General features: G+C 51.1%; 1 protein-coding gene across 3 annotated transcripts in view; it reads right to left on the bottom strand.

Moving 5' to 3' along the window:
• The window catches only part of LOC143768773 (cholinesterase-like), a 185230-nt gene extending 161818 nt beyond the window's left edge, over nucleotides 1–23412 (bottom strand). The window contains exon 1 of one of the 3 annotated variants that reach the window (XM_077257420.1): nucleotides 23274–23412. The gene's annotated coding sequence lies outside the window, so the exon portion shown is untranslated. Of the gene's footprint in view, nucleotides 1–23251 lie in introns of all 3 variants that reach the window. The other 2 variants (XM_077257423.1, XM_077257434.1) reach the window with 2 other exon arrangements.
• Between the last annotated feature and the right edge of the window lie 1519 nt (nucleotides 23413–24931).

Here is a 24931-nt window from a genome sequence, read left to right on the forward strand (position 1 = left end):
TATTTCTCCTGAGTACTCAGAAACCCCATGTGTGGGGTAAAAATATAGTGTGGACACACAATAGGGCTCAGCAAGGAAGGAGTGATGTTTTGGAACACAGACTTTGATGGAATGGTGTGCTGATGACATGCTGCATTTAGAGAGTCCTGGTGTGCCTAAACAATTGATCCACCCTTCAAGTGACCACATTTTGGAGACTAGACCTCTCAAGGAATTTATCTAGACTTGTACTAAGCACCTTGAACCCTCAGGTGCTTCACAGAATTTTTCAACGTTGATCGGTAGAAAATGAACAAAAAAATCCCACAAAACTGATGTTATAGCCCCAATTCTTTCATTTTCACAAGGATAGGAGAAAATGGACCACAAGATGTATCAGAAAATGTATCCTTAGTACAATGAAGCTCAGAAAAAAAGAAGTGCCATAATGGATTTCAGATTTTGCTGGAATGGTTTGATGGTGCCATGTCATATTGTGTACTCTTTATCCCCCAGCCATTCTCCAGTGATGCCTGTGAGCTGATCTGAGTGCCACCCTGCTGTTGAAACAGTTGTTCCTCCTCCCTGCCTCCTCCTCATCATAATCATCCTCCCAAACTGCCCACTGCCTGTACAGTTGGGTACCTGGCTGATATTGGAATAGTAACACATCTTCTAAGACATGTGTGGACAGCAGGACTCACAGCAGTGTGAATTGACTCTGTTCCTCTTCCTGCTCCTCTTCCTCGTATGCCACCACCTCAACCATCATGGCCTGAATTGTTTTTACCAGCAGGCATATAAGTGGTATAGTAATTGTGATGCCCCAGGGTCCTGGTTTTCACAGTGGCATTGCTTTCCTCATGGGGAGAGTGATGTCATGCTTGGAAGCAATGGAGGATTCATTTTGACAGGTAATTAGCACATACAACACCATTCTGACTCCAGGCCAGAAGGGGAGCTCTACAGTCAACTTAAGGGAAGCTGCTCTCTCTGGTCGGGAGGATGAGTTAGGTGCTAGGCAGTTGCTAGACAGTTGGGAAGAATAGGTCAGTTAGAGCTTGACAGCAGACTGGAGCAGTCTTCGGCAGAAGGACGGTTGAGGAGCCGTACAGCCTGAGGTGCTGTAGCTCCTAGATAGTGCGATACAGAAGGAAGAATAGCCTTTAGCTAACGTGCTGGAGAGCAAAGCACAGGAGAGTGACAACAAGGGAGAATAGCTACGACTGGTCTACCTCCCTGATAGAGTGAAAACACCGACCACCAGAGCTAAGGACCTAACTCCAAAAGAAGAGACATGGCAAGGTATACATATAGTTATAAAAAATGTCCATAAGAAATAATGAGGGCACTCACCGCCTGCGATAGAAAATGGTTCCTTTATTGAAGATAAAACATCCAGATAACGGTCATGGCCGGGGGAGAGGCAACTCGTGCGAGCAGGGGTGGACTACGGCCGTTTCGCGCTGTCTTGCGCTTCTACGGACCCGTAGAAGCGCAAGACAGCGCGAAACGGCCGTAGTCCACCCCTGCTCGCACGAGTTGCCTCTCCCCCGGCCATGACCATTATCTGGATGTTTTATCTTCAATAAAGGAACCATTTTCTATCGCAGGCGGTGAGTGCCCTCATTATTTCTTATGGACATTTTTTGTATTTAAAAGACTGTTTTTCTGGAAGGAGCACCCCGCAGTTACATGGTGTTTTGCAGCACAGAAGCCATCGTTGTTCCCGTAGTGGTTTAATGTGCGATGTTGACCCGATTGGGGTAGTGCCGCTATTTTTCAGCTTTTTGGACTTTAGTTGTTATACATATAGTTATAATATTCCTTTATTTTGTAATGGTAACAATATACACTCACCGGCCACTTTATTAGGTACACCATGCTAGTAATGGGTTGGACCCCCTTTTGCCTTCAGAACTGCCTCAATTCTTCGTGGCATAGATTCAACAAGGTGCTGGAAGCATTCCTCAGAGATTTTGGTCCATATTGACATGATGGCATCACACAGTTGCCGCAGATTTGTCGGCTGCACATCCCAAAGATGCTCCATACAAGGCAGGATGGATCCATGCTTTCATGTTGTTTACGCCAAATTCTGACCCTACCATCCGAATGTCGCAGCAGAAATCGAGACTCATCAGACCAAGCAACGTTTTTCCAATCTTCTACTGTCCAATTTCGATGAGCTTGTACAAATTGTAGCCTCAGTTTCCTGTTCTTAGCTGAAAGGAGTGGTACCCGGTGTGGTCTTCTGCTGCTGTAGCCCATCTGCCTCAAAGTTCGACGCACTGTGCATTCAGAGATGCTCTTAGGCCTACCTTGGTTGTAACGGGTGGCGATTTGAGTCACTGTTGCCTTTCTATCAGCTTGAACCAGTCTGCCCATTCTCCTCTGACCTCTGGCATCAACAAGGCATTTCCGCCCACAGAACTGCCGCTCACTGGATTTTTTTTCTTTTTCGGACCATTCTCTGTAAACCCTAGAGATGGTTGTGCGTGAAAATCCCAGTAGATCAGCAGTTTCTGAAATACTCAGACCAGCCCTTCTGGCACCAACAACCATGCCACGTTCAAAGGCACTCAAATCACCTTTCTTCCCCATACTGATGCTCGGTTTGAACTGCAGGAGATTGTCTTGACCATGTCTACATGCCTAAATGCACTGAGTTGCCGCCATGTGATTGGCTGATTAGAAATTAAGTGTTAACAAGAAGTTGGACAGGTGTACCTAACAAAGTGGCCGGTGAGTGTATATATATATATATATATATATATATATATATATATATATATATATATATATATATATATATATATATCTAATATATAATTGCCTAGAATGCTACTTCCTGCAATTTGTGCCAACTTCCGTGGCTTTGTCCGGAGCTAATGTCCGGAGCTATTGTCTGGAGCTATTGTCCGGAGCTATTGTCCGGAGCTATTGTCCGGAGATAAGTGACGTCACCAGTGTCCTACACCCAGGCAGAGCACAGTGGCCCCAGGCAGAGCACAGGGGCCCCAAGCAGAACATGGGGCCCCAGGCAGAGCACAGGGGCCCCAGGCAGAGCACAGGGGCCCCAGGCAGCATATGGGGCCCCAGGCAGAGCACAGGGGCCCCAGGCAGCATATGGGGCCCCAGGCAGAGCACAGTGGCCCCAGGCAGAGCACACACCAAATCGGAGGCCGAGGGGCCCCGCCAACCAAATTGGAGGCCGAGGAGCCCCGCCCACCAAATCGAAGGCCGAGCGGCCCCGCCCACCAAAGCGGAGGCCGAGGGGCCCCGACCACCACATCGGAAGCCGAGGGGCCCCGCCCACCAAATCGGAGGCCGAGGGTCCCCGCCCACCAAATCGGAGGCCGAGGGTCCCCGCCCAACAAATCGGAGGCCGAGGGTCCCCGCCCACCAAATCGGAGGCCGAGGGTCCCCGCCCACCAAATCGGAGGCCGAGGGTCCCCGCCCACCAAATCGGAGGCCGAGGGTCCCCGCCCACCAAATCAGAGGCCGGGGGTCCCCGCCCTCCAAATCGGAGGCCGAGGGGCCCCGCCCAACACATCGGAGGCCGAGGGGCCCCGCCCACCAAATCGGAGGCCGAGGGTCCCCGCCCACCAAATCGGAGGCCGAGGGTCCACACCATCCAAATCGGAGGCCGAGGGGCCCCGCTCACCAAATCGGAGGCCGAGGGGCCCCACCCACCAAAGCGGAGGCCGAGGGTCCCCGCCCACCAAATCGGAGGCCGAGGGTCCCCGCCCACCAAATCGGAGGCCGAGGGTCCCCGCCCACCAAATCGAAAGCCGAGGGGCCCCACCAACCAAATCGGAGGCCGAGGAGCCCCGACCACCAAATCGAAGGTCGAGGGGCCCCGCCCACGAAAGCGGAGGCCGAGGGTCCCCGCACACCAAATCGGAGGCAGAGGGACCCCGCCCACCAAATCGGAGGCCGAGGGGCCCCGCCCACCAAAGCGGAGGCCGAGGGTCCCCGACCACCAAATCGGAGGCCAAGGGTCCCTGCCCACCAAATCGGAGGCCGAGGGTCCCCGCCCACCAAATCGGAGGCCGAGGGTACCCGCCCACCAAATCGGAGGCCGAGGGTCCCCGCCCACCAAATCGGAGGCCAAGGGGCCCCGCCAACCAAATCGGAGGCCGAGGGGCTTCGCCAACCAAATCGGAGGCCGAGGAGCCCCGCCCACCAAATCGAAGGCCAAGCAGCCCCGCCCACCAAAGCGGAGGCCGAGGGGCCCGGCCCCGCCCACCAAAGCGGAGGCCGAGGGGCCCCGACCACCACATCGGAGGCCAAGGGGCCCCGCCCACCAAATCGGAGGCCGAGGGTCCCCGCCCACCAAATCGGAGGCCGAGGGTCCCCGCCCACTAAATCGGAGGCCGAGGGTCCCCGCCCACCAAATCGGAGGCCGAGGGGCCCCGCCCACCAAATCGGAGGCCGAGGGTCCCCGCCCACCAAATCGGAGGCCGAGAGTCCCCGCCCACCAAATCGGAGGCCGAGAGTCCCCGCCCACCAAAGCGGAGGCCGAGGGGCCCGGCCCCGCCCACCAAAGCGGAGGCCGAGGGGCCCCGACCACCACATCGGAGGCCGAGGGGCCCCGCCCACCAAATCGGAGGCCGAGGGGCCCCGCCCACCAAATCGGAGGCCGAGGGTCCCCGCCCACCAAATCGGAGGCCGAGGGTCCCCGCACACCAAATCGGAGGCCGAGGGTCCCCGCCCACCAAATCGGAGGCCGAGGGACCCCGCCCACCAAATCGGAGGCCGAGGGTCCCTGCCCACCAAATCGGAGGCCGGGGGTCCCCGCCCACCAAATCGGAGGCCGAGGGTCCCCGCCCACCAAATCGGAGGCAGGGGGTCCCCGCCCACCAAATCGGAGGCCGAGGGGCCCCGCCCACCACATCGGAGGCCGATGGGCCCCACCCAACAAAGCGGAGGCCGAGGGGCCCTGACCACCACATCAGAGGCCGAGGGGCCCCGCCCACCAAATCGGAGGCCGAGGGGCCCCGCTTACCAAATCGGAGGCCGAGGGTCCCCGCCCACCAAATCGGAGGCCGAGGGTCCCCGCCCACCAAATCGGAGGCCGAGGGTCCCCGCCCACCAAATCGGAGGCCGAGGGACCCCGCCCACCAAATCGGAGGCCGAGGGTCCCCGCCCACCAAATCGGAGGCCGAGGGTCCCCGCCCACCAAATCGGAGGCCGAGGGTCCCCGCCCACCAAATCGGAGGCAGGGGGTCCCCGCCCACCAAATCGGAGGCCGAGGGGCCCCGCCCACCACATCGGAGGCTGATGGGCCCCGCCCACCAAATCGGAGGCCGAGGGTCCCCGCCCACCAAATCGGAGGCCGAGGGTCCCCGCCCACGAAATCGGAGGCCGAGGGTCCACACCAACCAAATCGGAGGCCGAGGGGCCCCGCCCACCAAATCGAAGGCCGAGGGGCCCCCGCCCACCAAAGCGGAGGCCGAGGGTCCCCGCACACCAAATCGGAGGCAGAGGGACCCCGCCCACCAAATCGGAGGCCGAGGGGCCCCGCCCACCAAAGCGGAGGCCGACGGTCCCCGACCACCAAATCGGAGGCCGAGGGTCCCTGCCCACCAAATCGGAGGCCGTGGGTCCCCGCCCACCAAATCGGAGGCCGAGAGTCCCCGCCCACCAAATCGGAGGCCGAGGGGCCCCGCCCACCAAATCGGAGGCCGAGGGGCCCCGCCAACCAAATCGGAGGCCGAGGAGCCCCGCCCACCAAATTGAAGGCCGAGCGGCCCCGCCCACCAAAGCGGAGGCAGAGGGGCCCGGCCCCGCCCACCAACGTGGAGGCCGAGGGGCCCCGCCCACCACATCGGAGGCCGAGGGGCCCCGCCCACCAAATCGGAGGCCGAGTGGCCCCGCCCACCAAATCGGAGGCCGAGGGTCCCCACCCACCAAATCAGAGGCCGTGGGGCCCCGCCCACCAAATCGGAGGCCGAGGGGCCCCGCCCACCAAATCGGAGGCCGAGGGTCCCCGCCCACCAAATCGGAGGCCGAGAGTCCCCGCTCACCAAATCGGAGGATAAGGGGCCCCGCCAACCAAATCGGAGGCCGAGGGGCCCCGCCCACCAAATCGAAGGCCGAGCGGCCCCGCCCACCAAATCGGAGGCCGAGGGTCCCCGCCCACCAAATCAGAGGCCGTGGGGCCCCGCCCACCAAATCGGAGGCCGAGGGGCCCCGCCCACCAAATCGGAGGCCGAGGGTCCCCGCCCACCAAATCGGAGGCCGAGAGTCCCCGCTCACCAAATCGGAGGATAAGGGGCCCCGCCAACCAAATCGGAGGCCGAGGGGCCCCGCCAACCAAATCGAAGGCCGAGCGGCCCCGCCCACCAAAGCGGAGGCCAAGGGGCCCGGCCCCGCCCACCAAAGCGGAGGCCGAGGGGCCCCGACCACCACATCGGAAGCCGAGGGGCCCCGCCCACCAAATCGGAGGCCGAGGGGCCCCGCCCACCAAATCGGAGGCCGAGGGGCCCCGCCCACCAAATCAGAGGCCGAGGGTCCCCGCCCACCAAATCGGAGGCCGAGGGTCCCCGCCCACAAAATCGGAGGCCGAGGGGCCCCGCCCACCAAATCGGAGGCCGAGGGGCCCCGCCCACAAAATCGGAGGCCGAGGGTCCCCGCCCACCAAATCGGTGGCCGAGGGTCCACGCCCACCAAATCGGAGGCCGAGGGGCCCCGCCCACCAAATCGGAGGCCGAGGGTCCCCGCCCACCAAATCGGAGGCCGAGAGTCCCCGCCCACCAAATCGGAGGATAAGGGGTCCCGCCAACCAAATCGGAGGCCGAGGGGCCCCACCAACCAAATCGAAGGCCGAGCGGCCCCGCCCACCAAAGCGGAGGCCGAGGGGCCCGGCCCCGCCCACCAAATCGGAGGCCGAGGGTCCCCGCCCACCAAATCGGAGGCCGAGGGTCCCCGCCCACCAAATCGGAGGCCGAGGGGCCCCGCCCACCAAATCGGAGGCCGAGGGGCCCCGCCCACCAAATCGGAGGCCAAGGGTCCCCGCCCACCAAATCGGAGGCCGAGGGTCCCCGCCCACCAAATCAGAGGCCGAGGGTCCACGCCCACCAAATCGGAGGCCGAGGGGCCCCGCCCACCAAATCGGAGGCCAGGGGTCCCCGCCCACCAAATCGGAGGCCGAGGGGCCCCGCCCACCACATCGGAGGCCGATGGGCCCCGCCCACCAAATCGGAGGCCGAGGGGCCCCGCCCACCAAATCGGAGGCCAGGGGTCCCCGCCCACCAAATCGGAGGCCGAGGGGCCCCGCCCACCAAATCGAAGGCCGAGCGGCCCCGCCCACCAAATCGAAGGCCGAGCAGCCCCGCCCACCAAAGCGGAGGCCGAGGGGCCCGGCACCGCCCACCAAAGTGGAGGCCGAGGGGCCCCGCCCACCACATCGGAGGCCGAGGGGCCCCGCCCACCAAATCGGAGGCCGAGGGTCCACGCCCACCAAATCGGAGGCCGAGGGGCCCCGCCCACCAAATCGGAGGCCGAGGGTCCCCGCCCACCAAATCGGAGGCCGAGAGTCCCCGCCCACCAAATCGGAGGATAAGGGGCCCCGCCAACCAAATCGGAGGCCGAGGGGCCCCACCAACCAAATCGAAGGCCGAGCGGCCCCGCCCACCAAAGCGGAGGCCGAGGGGCCCGGCCCCGCCCACCAAATCGGAGGCCGAGGGTCCCCGCCCACCAAATCGGAGGCCGAGGGGCCCCGCCCACCAAATCGGAGGCCGAGGGGCCCCGCCCACCAAATCGGAGGCCAAGGGTCCCCGCCCACCAAATCGGAGGCCGAGGGTCCCCGCCCACCAAATCAGAGGCCGAGGGTCCACGCCCACCAAATCGGAGGCCGAGGGGCCCCGCCCACCAAATCGGAGGCCAGGGGTCCCCGCCCACCAAATCGGAGGCCGAGGGGCCCCGCCCACCACATCGGAGGCCGATGGGCCCCGCCCACCAAATCGGAGGCCGAGGGGCCCCGCCCACCAAATCGGAGGCCAGGGGTCCCCGCCCACCAAATCGGAGGCCGAGGGGCCCCGCCCACCAAATCGAAGGCCGAGCGGCCCCGCCCACCAAATCGAAGGCCGAGCAGCCCCGCCCACCAAAGCGGAGGCCGAGGGGCCCGGCACCGCCCACCAAAGTGGAGGCCGAGGGGCCCCGCCCACCACATCGGAGGCCGAGGGGCCCCGCCCACCAAATCGGAGGCCGAGGGTCTCCGCCCACCAAATCGGAGGCCGAGGGTCCCCGCCCACCAAATCGGAGGCCGAGGGTCCCCGCCCACCAAATCGGAGGCCGGTCCCCGCCACCAAATCGGAGGCCGAGGGTCCCCACCCACCAAATCGGAGGACGAGGGGCCCCACCAACCAAATCGGAGGCCGAGGAGCCCCGCCCACCAAAAGTAAGTGCGGCCCCAAATGTAAGTGCGCCCCCGGGTGCAAAAGTAAGTGCGCCCCCGGGTGCAAAAGTAAGTGCGCCCCCGGGTGCAAAAGTAAGTGCGCCCCCGGGTGCAAAAGTAAGTGCGCCCCCGGGTGCAAAAGTAAGTGCGCCCCCGGGTGCAAAAGTAAGTGTGCCCCCGGGTGCAAAAGTAAGTGCGCCCCCCAGTCCCGTGTGTGAAAAGTGCTGCTGTAAAGCTGGTAGCGCTGTTCAAGCACCATGTATTTCCTTCAGGAAATGCCCATCTAATATATAATTGCCTAGAATACTACTTCCTGCAATTTGTGCCAACTTCCGTGGCTTTGTCCGGAGCTAATGTCCGGAGATAATGTCCGGAGCTAATGTCCGGAGATAATGTCCGGAGCTAATGTCCGGAGCTAATGTCCGGAGATAAGTGAGGTCACCAGTGTCCTACACCCAGGAAGAGCACAGGGGCCCCAGGCAGCATATGGGGCCCCAGGCAGAGCACAGTGGCCCCAGGCAGAGCACAGGGGCCCCAGGCAGCATATGGGGCCCCAGGCAGAGCACAGTGGTCCCAGGCAGAGCACAGGGGCCCCAGGAAGCCTATGGGGCCCCAGGCAGAGCACAGGGGCCCCAGGTAGCATATGGGGCCCCAGGCAGAGCACAGTGGCCCCAGGCAGAGCACAGGGGCCCCAGGCAGAACATGGGGCCCCAGGCAGAGCACAGGGGCCCCAGGCAGCATATGGGGCCCCAGGCAGAGCACAGGGGCCTCAGGCAGAGCACAGGGGCCCCAGGCAGCATATGGGGCCCCAGGCAGAGCACAGGGGCCCCAAGCAGCATATGGGGCCCCAGGCAGAGCACAGTGGCCCCAGGCAGAGCACAGGGGCCCCAGGCAGAACATGGGGCCCCAGGCAGAGCACAGGGGCCCCAGGCAGAGCACAGGGGCCCCAGGCAGAGCACAGGGGCCCCAGGCAGCATATGGGGCCCCAGGCAGCATATGGGGCCCTAGGCAGAGCACAGTGGCCCCAGGCAGAGCACAGGGGCCCCAGGCAGTATATGGGGCCCCAGGCAGAGCACAGTGGTCCCAGGCAGAGCACAGGGGCCCCAGGCAGCTTATGGGGCCCCAGGCAGAGCACAGTGGCCCCAGGCAGAACATGGGGCCCCAGGCAGAGCACAGGGGCCCCAGGCAGAGCACAAGGGCCCCAGGCAGAACATGGGGCCCCAGGCAGAGCACAGGGGCCCCAGGCAGCATATGGGGCCCCAGGCAGAGCACAGGGGCCCCAGGCAGCATATGGGTCCCCAGGCAGAGCACAGGGGCCCCAGGCAGCATATGGGGCCCCAGGCAGAGCACAGTGGCCCCAGGCAGAGCACAGGGGCCCCAGGCAGAGCACATGGGCCCCAGGCAGAACATGGGGCCCCAGGCAGAGCACAGGGGCCCCAGGCAGCATATGGGGCCCCAGGCAGAGCACAGGGGCCCCAGGCAGCATATGGGGCCCCAGGCAGAGCACAGTGGCCCCAGGCAGAGCACAGGGGCCCCAGGCAGCATATGGGGCCCAGGCAGAGCACAGTGGTCCCAGGCAGAGCACAGGGGCCCCAGGCAGCCTATGGGGCCCCAGGCAGAGCACAGTGGCCCCAGGCAGAACATGGGGCCCCAGGCAGAGCACAGGGGCCCCAGGCAGAGCACAGGGGCCCCAGGCAGCATATGGGGCCCCAGGCAGTGCACAGTGGTCCCAGGTAGAGCACAGGGGCCCCAGGCAGCCTATGGGGCCCCAGGCAGAGCACAGGGGCCCCAGGCAGCATATGGGGCCCCAGGCAGAGCACAGGGGCCCCAGGCAGAGCACAGGGGCCCCAGGCAGAACATGGGGCCCCAGGCAGAGCACAGGGGCCCCAGGCAGAGCACAGGGGCCCCAGGCAGCATATGGGGGCCCCAGGCAGAGCACAGGGGCCCCAGGCAGCATATGGGGCCCCAGGCAGAGCACAGCGATATTTTGGACCACTGTGCGGTGTTTCAGACCCCCTGTGTGATGTCTGGGGCCCTGTTCTTAAGTATATTAAACATTAAAGTAACGTATATTAAAGTATATTATAGATCAAATTTGACACGTTTATGAGCACCTTTGAGTGATATACTCAAGAATGACATAATTTTTCAACATTTTATGGTTTCAAACTGTAGACACTCAGAGTTTTTTTTACTTCAACCAGAAAACCTTAACGGTTCATAAAAAACTTGACTGTTCAGGATATGATAAAAGTCATAGTATTCTGAATCTTTAACTTATAAAGATACCTTTACATGGGGTGATTATTGGTTCCAGAGAGGCTTTCGACCGATAATCGTACACATGGCTGGTGACAGGACAATACAATATAAACGTTCAAAGGTAAACACTGATAACATTAAAATCTAATATATAATTGCCTAGAATACTACTTCCGGCAATTTGTGCCAACTTCCGTGGCTTTGTCCGGAGATAAGTGACGTCACCAGCGTCCTACACCCGCTCAGGGTGGACAAAGATATATGCCTTCGTGGTGCGCGGTACTTTTCTGATTGGTTGCCGCCTGCCGCGAGCGACCAATCAGAAATGTGCCGTACTGTCAAGAATTGTCAAGAGCTGGTGAGTGCAGCCATTTTTTGTTCTTTCTTACTATTATTTATTAATTGTATTATTCTTACATTTGAATAAATAAAGTATATATGGATTCTAGACTCCCGATTCTTTAGAATCGGGCTGCCATCTAGTATATATATACACTCACCGGCCACTTTATTAGGTACACCATGCTAGTAACGGGTTGGACCCCCTTTTGCCTTCAGAACTGCCTCAATTCTTCGTGGCATAGATTCAACAAGGTGCTGGAAGCATTCCTCAGAGATTTTGGTCCATATTGACATGATGGCATCACACAGTTGCCACAGATTTGTCGGCTGCACATCCCAAAGATGCTCCATACAAGGCAGGATGGATCCATGCTTTCATGTTGTTTACGCCAAATTCTGACCCTACCATCCGAATGTCGCAGCAGAAATCGAGACTCATCAGACCAAGCAACGTTTTTCCAATCTTCTACTGTCCAATTTCGATGAGCTTGTACAAATTGTAGCCTCAGTTTCCTGTTCTTAGCTGAAAGGAGTGGTACCCGGTGTGGTCTTCTGCTGCTGTAGCCCATCTGTCTCAAAGTTCGACGGACTGTGCGTTCAGAGATGCTCTTAGGCCTACCTTGGTTGTAACGGGTGGCGATTTGAGTCACTGTTGCCTTTCTATCAGCTCGAACCAGTCTGCCCATTCTCCTCTGACCTCTGGCATCAACAAGGCATTTCCGCCCACAGAACTGCCGCTCACTGGATTTTTTTTCTTTTTCGGACCATTCTCTGTAAACCCTAGAGATGGTTGTGCGTGAAAATCCCAGTAGATCAGCAGTTTCTGAAATACTCAGACCAGCCCTTCTGGCACCAACAACCATGCCACGTTCAAAGGCACTCAAATCACCTTTCTTCCCCATACTAATGCTCGGTTTGAACTGCAGGAGATTGTCTTGACCATGTCTACATGCCTAAATGCACTGAGTTGCCGCCATGTGATTGGCTGATTAGAAATTAAGTGTTAACAAGAAGTTGGACAGGTGTACCTAATAAAGTGGCCGGTGAGTGTATATATATATATATATATATATATATATATATATATATATATATATATAAAAATGTGCACATTGGAAGGTTATACTAACCAGGTTAAAATCACCAAAAAATTAAGATAAAACCTATATAGGTAGATGTAGGGTGTGCCAGAAAAGAAGATTAATATCAGGACTCAATGCAATAGTAAAAAATGTGAACCACAAGTGCTAAAACAAGGGGGAGTTTAAGAATACAATATAACAGTGAGCATATAGCAAAAAAATTTCCATGGGGTTTAAAATAAAATAGCCCATAGTACAATATAATCTGACCACATGGTCGACCACCATAGACCACCATAGGAGATCCTGCATTGCTTAATGTAGATGCATTTTTTCTGGCTCTTGGACTGCTTTATGAGGAGCCTAATCTTGAGAATCAGGCAGAAAAAGCGTTGCTGGCTATCTCTCAAGGTCAGGATGAAGCAGAGGTGTATTGTCAAAAATTTCGGAAATGGTCGGTGCTTACTCAATGGAATGAGTGTGCCCTGGCTGCAAATTTCAGAGAAGGTCTTTCTGAGGCCGTTAAGAATGTTATGGTGGGGTTTCCCACCCCTACAAGTCTGAGTGATTCTATGGCTTTAGCCATTCAGGTTGATCGGCGTTTGCGGGAGCGCAAATCTGCTCATCCTTTGGCGGTATTTTCTGAACAGAGACCTGAGTCTATGCAATGTGACCGAACTCTGACCAGAATTGAGCGACAAAGTCATAGACGTCAAAATGGGTTGTGCTTTTACTGTGGTGATTCTACTCATGTTATCTCAGCATGCTCTAAACGCTTAAAAAAAATCGCTAAACCTGTCACCATTGGTACTATGCAGCCTAAATTTATTTTGTCTGTTACTTTGATTTGTTCTTTGTCGTCCTACCCGGTTAGGGCTTTTGTGGATTCGGGTGCTGCCCTGAATCTGATGGATTTGTCGTTTGCCAGGCGCTGTGGTTTTGTCCTGGAGCCTTTGGAATTTCCCATTCCTCTGAGGGGAATTGATGCTACGCCATTGGCTGAGAATAAGCCTCAGTATTGGACGCAAATGACCATGTGCATGACTCCCGTACATCAGGAGGTGATTCGCTTTCTTGTTCTGCATAATTTGCATGATGTTGTCGTTTTGGGTCTGCCATGGCTGCAGGCTCATAATCCAGTTTTAGATTGGAAAGCTATGTCTGTGTCAAGTTGGGGTTGTCAGGGAATTCATGGCGATGCTCCGTTGGTGTCTATTGCTTCTTCCACTCCTTCTGAGGTCCCTGAGTTTTTGTCTGACTACCAGGATGTATTTGATGAGCCCAGGTCCAGTGCCCTGCCCCCTCATAGGGATTGTGACTGTGCTATAAATTTAATTCCTGGTAGTAAATTCCCTAAGGGACGACTTTTTAATCTGTCTATACCAGAGCATGCCGCAATGCGGAGTTACATAAAGGAGTCTTTGGAGAAGGGACATATTCGCTCATCCTCTTCCCCTCTTGGTGCAGGATTTTTTTTTGTGGCCAAGAAGGATGGTTCTTTGAGACCTTGTATAGATTATCGTCTTCTGAATAAAATCACAGTCAAATTTCAGTATCCTTTACCACTATTGTCTGATTTGTTTGCTCGGATTAAGGGTGCCAGTTGGTTCACCAAGATAGATCTCCGTGGTGCGTATAACCTTGTGCGCATTAAGCAGGGAGATGAATGGAAAACAGCATTTAATACGCCTGAAGGCCATTTTGAGTACTTGGTGATGCCTTTTGGACTCTCTAATGCTCCTTCTGTGTTTCAGTCCTTCATGCATGACATCTTCAGAGAATATCTGGATAAATTTATGATTGTTTATCTGGATGACATTTTGGTCTTTTCTGATGATTGGGAGTCCCATGTGAAGCAGGTCAGGATGGTGTTTCAGGTCCTGCGTGCTAATGCTTTATTTGTGAAGGGCTCAAAATGCCTCTTCGGAGACAGAAGGTCTCCTTTTCGGGTTTTATTTTTTCTCCTTCTACTGTGGAGATGGACCCAGTCAAGGTCCAGGCTATTCATGACTGGACTCAGCCCACGTCTGTTAAGAGTCTTCAGAAGTTCTTGGGTTTTGCTAATTTTTACCGTCGTTTCATCGCTAATTTTTCTAGCGTGGTTAAACCTTTGACGGATTTGACCAATAAGGGTTCTGATGTTACTAATTGGTCTCCTGCGGCCGTGGAGGTATTTCGGGAGCTGAAGCACCGGTTTTCTTCAGCTCCAGTCTTATGTCAGCCAGATGTCTCTCTCCCCTTCCAGGTCGAGGTTGATGCTTCTGAGATTGGAGCAGGGGCTGTTTTGTCGCAGAGAAGCTCTGATGGCTCTGTGATGAAGCCATGTGCTTTCTTTTCAAGAAAGTTTTCGCCTGCCGAGCGGAATTATGATGTTGGTAATTGGGAGTTGTTGGCTATGAAGTGGGCATTTGAGGAGTGGCGACATTGGCTCGAAGGAGCTAAACATCGCGTGGTGGTCTTGACTGATCACAAAAATCTGATTTACCTTGAATCTGCCAAGCGCCTGAATCCTCGTTGGTCGTTGTTTTTCTCCCGTTTCAACTTCGTGGTCTCATATCTGCCTGGTTCGAAGAACGTGAAAGCTGATGCACTTTCTAGGAGTTTTGTGCCTGACTCTCCGGGAGTTTCTGAGCCGGCTGGTATTCTCAGAGAGGGAGTGATTTTGTCTGCCATTTCCCCAGATTTGCGACGAGTGCTGCAGAAATTTCAGGCGGATAGACCTGACCGTTGTCCACCAGAGAGACTGTTTGTCCCGGAGAGATGGACCAGCAGAGTTATTTCCGAGGTTCATTCTTCGGTGTTGGCGGGTCATCCTGGGATTTTTGGTACCAGAGATTTGGTGGCTAGGTCCTTCTGGTGGCCTTCCTTGTCGCGGGATGTGCGTTCCTTTGTGCAGTCTTGTGGGATTTGTGCTCGGGCTAAGCCTTGCTGTTCTCGTGCCAGCGGTTTGCTTTTGCCTTTGCCTATTCCGAAAAGGCGTTGGACGCACATTTCCATGGATTTTATTTCGGATCTTCCAGTATCTCAGAAAATGTCTGTCATCTGGGTGGTGTGTGATCGTTTTTCCAAGATGGTCCATTTGGTGCCCTTGCCTAAGTTGCCTTCTTCCTCCGATTTGGTTCCTCTATTTTTTCAGAATGTGGTTCGCTTGCACGGCATTCCTGAAAATATTGTGTCTGATAGAGGATCCCAGTTTGTGTCCAGGTTTTGGCGGACTTTTTGTGCTAAGATGGGCATTGATTTGTCTTTTTCGTCGGCCTTCCATCCTCAGACTAATGGCCAAACCGAGCGAACTAATCAGACGTTGGAAACTTATTTGAGATGTTTTGTTTCTGCTGATCAGGATGATTGGGTGACTTTTTTGCCATTGGCCGAGTTTGCCCTTAATAATCGGGCTAGTTCTGCTACTTTGGTTTCGCCTTTTTTCTGCAATTCTGGTTTCCATCCTCGTTTTTCCTCGGGTCAGGTTGAGCCTTCTGACTGTCCTGGGGTGGATTCTGTGGTGGATAGGTTGCAGCAGATTTGGAACCATGTGGTGGACAATTTGAGGTTGTCACAGGAGAAGGCTCAGCGCTTTGCCAACCGCCGCCGCGGTGTGGGTCCCCGACTTCGTGTTGGGGATTTGGTGTGGCTGTCTTCTCGGTATGTTCCTATGAAGGTCTCCTCTCCTAAATTCAAGCCTCGCTTCATCGGTCCTTATAAGATCTTGGAAATCCTTAACCCGGTGTCTTTTCGTTTGGATCTCCCAGCATCGTTTGCCATTCATAATGTGTTCCATAGGTCTTTGTTGCGGAGGTATGTGGTACCTGCGGTTCCTTCTGTTGAGCCTCCTGCTCCGGTGCTGGTCGAGGGTGAATTGGAGTACGTGGTGGAGAAGATTTTGGATTCTCGTATCTCTAGACGGAGGCTTCAGTATTTGGTTAAGTGGAAGGGCTATGGTCAGGAGGATAATTCCTGGGTTGTCGCCTCTGATGTTCATGCGGCCGATTTGGTTCATGCCTTCCACGCGGCTCATCCTGATCGCCCTGGGGGTCTTGATGAGGGTTCGGTGACCCCTCCTCAAGGGGGGGGTACTGTTGTGAACTCTATTCTATTTTTGGGCTCCCTCTAGTGGTCACAAGCGGTACTGTGTAGTTTTGTCTTTCTGCAGGTTGGCAGCATCAGCTGGTTCGTTATCCTTGGTTGGTTTCCTATTTAGCTCACCTGGATACTCAGTTCCTTGCCTGGTCTCAATGTATTCAGTGCTCTTCAGATTCCTTGTGACTACCTTGCTCCCAGTCTCTCCAAGACAAGCTAAGTTTTTGTTTGTTTATTTTTTGATTATCAGCATTCATCATGTTTCTTGTCCAGCTTGCTAAAATGTGATTTCCTCGCTTGCTGGTTGCTCTAGGGGACTGAGTTTCTCCCCCCACACTGTTAGTTGGTGCGGGGGTTCTTGAAATCTCAGTGTGGATATTTTGTAAGGGTTTTTTACTGACCGCACAGACCCCTTTTCTATTTTCTGCTATCTAGTATTAGTGGGCCTCATTTGCTGAATCTGCTTTCACCCCTGTGTATGTGCCTTCCTCTTACCTCACCGTTATTATTTGTTGGGGGCTTCTATATCTTTGGGGATTATTTCTCTGGAGGCAAGTGAAGTCTTTCTTTCTCTCTAGGGGTAGTTAGTTCCTCAGGCTGGCTCGAGACGTCTAGGATTTTAGACACGTTCACCGGCTACCTTTAGTGTGTTGGATAGGTTCAGATTTGCGGTCAGTCCAGTTTGCCACCTCTCTAGAGCTTGTCCTATGTTTTGTTACTTAGCTGGAGTATTTTGTGATCCTCAACCACTAAGGATCATAACAGAGGTATGTGTTCATATGTAAAGTCATCCTTAAAACCCATCCTGCGTGATAATATAGGTGAATCTAATGAAAATGTAGAGTCCCTGTGGGTGAAGATAAGGAGAGGGGGAAAAATAATAAATTACTGATAGGGGTTAGCTATAGGTCTCCACATTTAATGGAAGCAACAGAGAATATCCTCGTAAAGCAAATAGATAAATATGCGACTCAAGGAGAAGTCATTATTATGGGGATTTCAACTACCCTGAAATAGATTGGGGAACAGAAACCTGCAGTTCCAGCAAAGGTAATCGGTTTTTGACAACTATGAGAGACAACTACCCTTCACAACTGGTTCAGGACCCAACAAGAAGGGGGGCACTGCTAGACCTAATATTAACCAACAGGCCAAACCACATATCAAATATAAGGGTTGGGGGTCACTTGGGTAATAGTGATCACAAAATAATACGTTTTAATGTATCCTTTAATAAGATGTGTAGTAGAGGGGTTACAAGGACACTAAACTTCAGGAGGGCAAATTTCCAATGGATGAGAGATGATCTTGGTGTAATTAACTGGGACGATATCCTGAGACATAAAAATGCATAAAGAAAATGGGAGATGTTTATTAGCATCCTGGATAGGACCTGTGCACAGTATATACCGTATGGGAATAAAGATACTAGAAATAGAAGGAAACCAATATGGCTAAATAGAGCTGTAAGGGGCGCAATAAGTGACAAAAAGAAAGCATTTAGAGAATTAAAGGAAGTAGTGATGAGGCATTAACTAAATATAGAAAATTAAATAAATTCTGTAAAAAGCAAATCAAGGCAGCAAAAATTGAGACAGAGAGACTCATTGCCAGAGAGAGTAAAAATAATCCCCAAATATTCTTTAACTACGTAAATAGTAAGAAACTAAAAAAGGATAGTGTTGGCCCCCTTAAAAATAGTCTAGGTGAAATGGTGGCTGAGGATGGGGAAAAAGCCAATATGTTAAATGACTTTTTTCATCAGTATTTCCACAAAAAAATCCCATGGCAGACAATATGATCAGTGATAACAAAAATTACCCATTAAATGTCACCTGCTTAACCCAGCAGGAAGTACGGTGGTGTCTAATAATCAGTAAAATTGACAAATCTGTGGGCCCAGATGGTATACACCCCCAAGTGCTGCAGGAATTAAGTACAGTCATTGATAGACCATTATTTTTAATCTTTAAAGACTCCATAATAACAGGGTCTGTACCACAGGACTATAAACATAAGGGTGAATTACCTCGGGGAGATCAAAACATTCAACACCACGGAGACACCATCACGTGTTTCTCAACGCAGTGATCCAGAACACTGCCCCCATCCCTTATGGGAAATATGCAAATGCATGTAGAAAAACCGCGGAGACACCATCACGTGTTTCTCAATGCAAGCAATGAATAGCCAGGTATTTCACTGGGAAGGAACAACCACGGGAAGGGCAGCATCCAATAAAGGAAAACCACCTATGCCAAAACATGGTATCCATCCACAGACAGCTGTTTCGGGGTATTTGCCCCTCATCAGTGTGGAGTAGGAAACTGGCTATTAGGAGCAGTGCCTAGTGAAAAGACTATAAACATAAGGGTGAATGACCTCGGGGAGATCAAAACATCCAACACTGCGGAGACACCATCACGTGTTTCTCAACGCAGTGATCCAGAACACTGCCCCCATCCCTTATGGGAAATATGAAAATGCATGTAGAAAAGCCGCGGAGACACCATCAAGTGTTTCTCAACGCAAGCAATGAATAGCCAGGTCTTTCACCAGGAAGGAACAACAACGGGAAGGGCAGCATCTAATAAAGGAAAACCACCTATGCCAAAACATGGTATCCATCCACAGACAGCTGTTTTGGGGTATTTGCCCCTCATCAGTGTGGAGTAGGAAACTGGCTATTAGGAGCAGTGCCTGGTGAAAAGACTATAAACATAAGGGTGAATGACCCCGGGGAGATCAAAACATCCAACACCGCGGAGACACCATCACGTGTTTCTCAACGCAGTAATCCAGAACACTGGACTTTATAGCAATGCAGTAATTCAGCTACATAGTAGTGATCTATGCTTCGCTCCTATGTAGCAGAGCCGATCGAGTTGTGCTAGCTTCTAATCTCCCACGGAGGCTAGTGAAGCATGGCAAAAGTAAAAAAAAAATGTTTTAAAAAATATGAAAAAAAAAAGTTTAAATCACCCCCCTTCAGCCCCATTCAAAATAAAACAATAAAGAAAAATCAACCCTACACATATTTGGTATCGCCGCGTTCAGAGTCGCCTGATCTATCAATAAAAAAGGATTAACCTGATCGCTAAACGGCGTAGTGAGAAAAAAATTAAACGCCAGAATTACATTTTTCTGGTCACCACGACATTGCATTAAAATGCAATAACGAGTGATCAAAAGAATGTATCTGCACCAAAATGGTATCATTAACAACATCAGCTCGGCACGCAAAAAATAAGCCCTCACCCAAACCCAGATCATGAAAAATGGAGACGGGTATCGAAAAATTGCACAATTTTTATTTTTTTTTAGCAAAGTTTGGAATTTTTTTCACCACTTAGATAAAACATAACCTAGACAATTTAGTGTCTATGAACTCATAATGACCTGGAGAATCATAATGGCAGGTCAGTTTTAGCATTTAGTGAACCTAGCAAAAAAGCCAAACAAAAAACAAGTGTGGGATTGCACATTTTTTGCAATTTCACCACACTTGGAATTTTTTTCCCGGATTCTAGTACATGACGTGCTAAAACTAATGATATTGTTCAAAAGTACAACTCGTCCTGCAAAAAACAAGCCCTCACATGGCCAAATTGATGGAAAAATAAAAAAGTTATGGCTTTGGGAAGGAGGGGAGCGAAAAACGAAAATGCAAAACTGAAAAAGGGCAAGGTCTTGAAGGGGTTAATCGCCTTCCAAAAAGAGCAGTAACAGGGGGGAGCAGTTGTCAGTGTACCAGTTGTGCTGGAATCTTGGGTGTGCTAGACGTCCCACAGCTAGGAAAAATTAGAGGTTTTGATCTCTGAAGACTTAGGGTGTTTCCATGTGGCGTATTTGCTGCAGATTGGACGATGTGTACAGCCACAGCGTCCAATCCGCAGCGTCCAAATGTTACAGCATAGTGGATGGGATTTTATGAAATCCCATATACACTATGGATACAAAGATGCAGGTGGCAAATCTGCATTTACACACATGCGGCGCGTCTTTATATAAAGCAGCTTATCTATTTATCTTGCGAGACTGAGCATCACAGTTCTATGTATAGGATTCGGTGATTCCACACTGTTCAGTGAACACATGCGGAATCACCGTGCGTACAAAAGCCGGCAGCGCTTGCTTTGGGTGGAGCGGGGATCTGCTGCGTTTAAACTGCTGCTGGCACGCCACGTGGAAACATAACCTAAGGGAGGACAGCTGCTAAGGATTGATTAGACTAACAGGAACTAAGTCAAATGTCAAGGATGACATTAAATTAGTGGGGGAGAATGAGACAAGTAGAAGCTGTACTGATGATGGAAATCATATCAGTGATATTTGTTACATACTGGCCATATTGTTTGCATCAATGACAATATGAGTGTGGTGTTATGACCGTGCCTGGTTATTACTTTTGTACATTTCGACCCATGCATCCAGGCTCTGCCTCCCTGTTTTTGTTTTGAGCTCATTCTCTCAACTTCAATCTTTTTAATGCTATTCAGCAGGGCCTTTGTTATTAATGTGATGTATCTGTTGAATTAATAAATGCCATTGTACTTTTTCTAAACTCTTTGAAGATATATTGAATCTTTATAGGCTTTCTGTAGTTGACATCAATTATGCGTATTTTTTAAAATTAATCTTCTTTCTTAACTTTTATTGCAGAAAAAGGATGGTGGTCTAATTTTTTTTTTCATATTCTTTTAGAGCATTTTTTTTAACTTCTCATTGTATTTGACAATCCGCTTAGGGAACTTGAACCTGTGATCATCCAAATGCTTGTGCTATACACAGTAATGCCACAGTATTGTTGTATGTAGCAAAAATCATGTTCTCCTGTGAAAGCCAGTCACAGGCTGTCTTTCACATGAGTACTGTCATGATAGGCAAAGGGGTCTTCAGAGTCCTGGCATCAATCGTGTCATGGGCACATCGAAAGGTGCGATCCTGTGTCGGTGCTCTGTTAATGCCTCTGTCAAAGATTGATGGAGACATTTAACAAGCTACTATCTGTCATTATCCGGTCCGGGTTTTGAATCCTGTCTACCCTTTTCCCGGGCTGATCATGTTAATGGTTAACTTTGCTCTGCCTCATTCTAGGTTCAGGTTTGCTATTTAGCTCCGTTGCATCCTGCAGGCGGTGTCAGTTATATTTTCTGCCTTCAGCATGAGTACCTAACTCCGGTAGCACCTTGATTTGTTATGATGTGCTTTCTGACCTTGCCAGTGTCTATTCCTCCTTCCCTGCCTGTCTTGTCTTAGTGTTTCCTGATTGCTTTTGGATTTCTGTGTGTGACTCAGCTTTGACTTGACCTTGCCTCTGGTCTGATATTTGACCTTTTGGCTCTCCACTGACTCTTATTGTTTTTTCCCTTTATACTGCATGACAGTCTAGGTTTTGACTCAGCTTGTTTGACTATTCTGCTGCCACCTTGTGGTAGCTTAGCTGCAGCACTGCAGGTCTGCCCTTGCAGACTTGTTACTTTCTTTCCATTCTGTTGCCATCTGATGGAAGTTGCAGTTACCTGCATAGCTGCAGTGTGAAACTAGACTGGCTGTTAGAGGTACACAATGGCTGATTATCACAGCCATCATATGTTAGCAAAGATGCAAGCTCAGCTTGCGAGCCCACATAAAAATAAGGGAGGCGGCATATGACGTATCCAGTACATGATTTGTTGTTAAAGGGAACCTGTCATCTGAATTTGGCGGGACCAGTTTTGGGTCATATGGGCGGGGTTTTCGGGTGTTTGATTCACCCTTTCCTTACCTGCTGGCTGCATGCTGGCCGCAATATTGGATTGAAGTTCATTCTCTGTCCTCCGGAGTACACGCCTGCGCAAGGCAATATTGCCTTGCGCAGGCGTGTACTCCGGAGGACAGAGAATGAACTTCAATCCAATATTGTGGCCAGCATGCAGCCAGTGGGTAAGGAAAGGGTGAATCAAACACCCGAAAACCCCGCCCATATGACCCAAAACTGGTCCCGCCAAATTCAGGTGACAGGTTCTCTTTAAGGGATGAACCTCTATTTGTAATACAAAAAATATTGCAGTAACATCTATATCTGTACTTAATCCTTCTGCTTTTTCCACTAGCTTGTGACACAGCTTAATTGTGTATGACATGGAATGACACGGTAGCAATTCTGTTAAGTATTCTGCAACTTGTAGTGCCATCCATGAAGGGAGCTTTGGGTTTATTTTCTGAACATATTGCATCATGAAGTCCCTGTTGTGAGACTTGAGTGGGATTATACAATATTTTGATCCTTAGCTCTCTGCTTTCAATTGCCAGTTATAGGTGTTACTTGCTCTGGTTCACTTCTGCTGCGCTACACTAACTTATTCTGCAATTCAAGTCCTTGACCTTGAATTGTGTTTAGACTTTCCCACTGGCTCATTATTTTGTTATTGATTCTAACTTCTTGATACTGGCCCGGCATTCTGACTATTTATACATCCTGGTTGCTCGGATTTATAGTATTTAAGCAATCAAAGCACTTATTTTGATAACATCTGTCATTGTCATAACCAGTGTATGCAAAGCTCAAGGATCTGCACAGTCTACCAATCGTTGTTACAATGGGTGATCTATATTCCCAATCATTCCTCAAAAATTGACTTGATATGGCGCAGTTGTGGTGCTGTTGCTTATCACATCTCCAAAAGTCTCATAGTGTTGGATGGAGAACTATTGTATATGCTTGATCTTTCCTTAGTTATTGTTTCTTACAATGATATGCTCATTTTACAGATGTCAGTGCATTGGGTTAACCTAGTTACAAAGCAGGCAATCCACATTTACTGTGTATGTCGTCCACAAGAGACTATAAAAATCCCAAGTATAATAAATATATAACTCTCATGTAGAAGCAAGAAAATAAGCCAAAATAGCATTGGTCCAGGGGACACATAGAGTAGTTATGTGTAATTTGTATGATATCTCTTAAAGTGAAAAAGCATCTCCTAAGACCCTATGTGGTGGTCCTGTAATATAAATATCTAGAATTTCATGCAAAAAATCATGCATTAACTTCAACAAATTCTACTTAGTTAGCATAGCATAACATATTTAGAGACATAATTGAAGATTACAAGTTACAGACCGTGGTCCACTTGGCCCCTTACCAGATTGCTATCAATGGAGAATACACAAGGCTGTAGACTTGCATGTGAAACAGGCACTGCAGATTGGGTGATCTCAGTCTCGGTAGGAATGGCGTTGTCTAGCCTGAGAACATCAGAACAGAGTTTGGGAGGTGTGAAATGTATTTATCAATATGTCTTGTGAAGCGCTACGTGGATAGTCAGCTTGGGGGCATATACATATTCATGGATTAGGCAAAGGTTCAGCTGCTGGGAACAAAATGATATCTAGAAGAAAAGGCAATCATTTGAGGAACTGTATCATGTAGTATGCAAGTCATCATTAATTAAAAGCAATGCTTCTCCTGTTCATGCTCCAGGGTAAGATAGAAATTACTACCTAAACCATGAGAAACATTAATCGGAGCCTGAATGTATCATTGTAGTCTCGTTTGAATGTCTGAGTTTTCATTGAAAATATAATTAGAAGATCTGACTGAGGGCCATAGCCAGAGATTGGACTAGTTTGGTACTGCCTCTGGCCGGCTCTTCCCAGTGTGGCAGCAGATGATTGACAGGTCTCATTATTAGCTGAGGGTACGGTGTGAAATCATGTGGACAGATTCCATTTAAAGAGGACCTGTGACTAGTTTTTGCACATATTTTATTCCCACAGTGAGGTATAAAAAATTAAGAAATAAAAAGGAAAATAAACAGGTTTACTTATAGACAAAGTACCTAACACTTATGGCAACTGTTGGGCGATACCTTCCGATATTCAAAAGTATCGGTATCAGATTGGATCGGCCAATATTCAAAAAATATCGGATATCGCTGATACCGATACCCGATACCAATGCAAGTCAATGGGACCAAAATATCGGAATTAAAATAAACCTTTTCTTTCCTTGTAGGTTCATTCTACATGAAGGAAAACAACTAAGAATAATGTAGGATGTATTGGGAGAGGTGGAGGAGACATTAAAGGCATAGAGGTTTAGCCCAATCAAATGGAATAGCAGGAATTTTTTTTTTTTTTTAAGAAGTTCGGAGTTACAAAGATATTGACTATGTTAAGATTTTTTATATTTTGTAAGATATTGATGTTTCACTAATTCCATGCTCTTCACCTTCTATTTTACTTCTCCGACAATTTCTTCTTCATCATCCTCAGCAGCAGCATCTTTTACATGAACTTCTTCTTCACCTTTTTCATCTTCTTCTTCACCTTCTTCCTATTGTTCTTTTTTGTTACATTCTTCATATTCTTTTTATTAAACTATTCTTCATATTTCTTCATATTCTACTTCTTCATCATATTCTTATTTGTGACAGGCATTCCTGTAGTTGTTATCTATAAAAGTTTGAAGATTACACATTCCATTCTGCCTGTCACAAAAGAGTTACAACAGGATTTGTCCGTGTTCAGTTTGGCCTGCAGCAGCAGGCTTTTTCCAGGGGCAGCATGAGGAGGAACGGACTCACCCCCATACACTGCTTAGTTTTCTTCTGCTTATAATTTAGATATCTTTTGCTCAGATTTTTAGTCTTATGCTTAATGTTCTTCTGCTCTTTGTTCTGCAGCTTCTTGTTCTTCTGCTTCTGGGTCTTCAGGGTCGTCGTCTCCAGGGTCGTAATATCCAGTGTCGTCGTCTCCAGGGTCGTCGTCTTTGGGGTGGTCTTCAGGGTCGTCGTCTCCA

This window comes from Ranitomeya variabilis, chromosome 1 (assembly GCF_051348905.1).
Source record: "Ranitomeya variabilis isolate aRanVar5 chromosome 1, aRanVar5.hap1, whole genome shotgun sequence".
NCBI lineage: Eukaryota > Metazoa > Chordata > Amphibia > Anura > Dendrobatidae > Ranitomeya > Ranitomeya variabilis.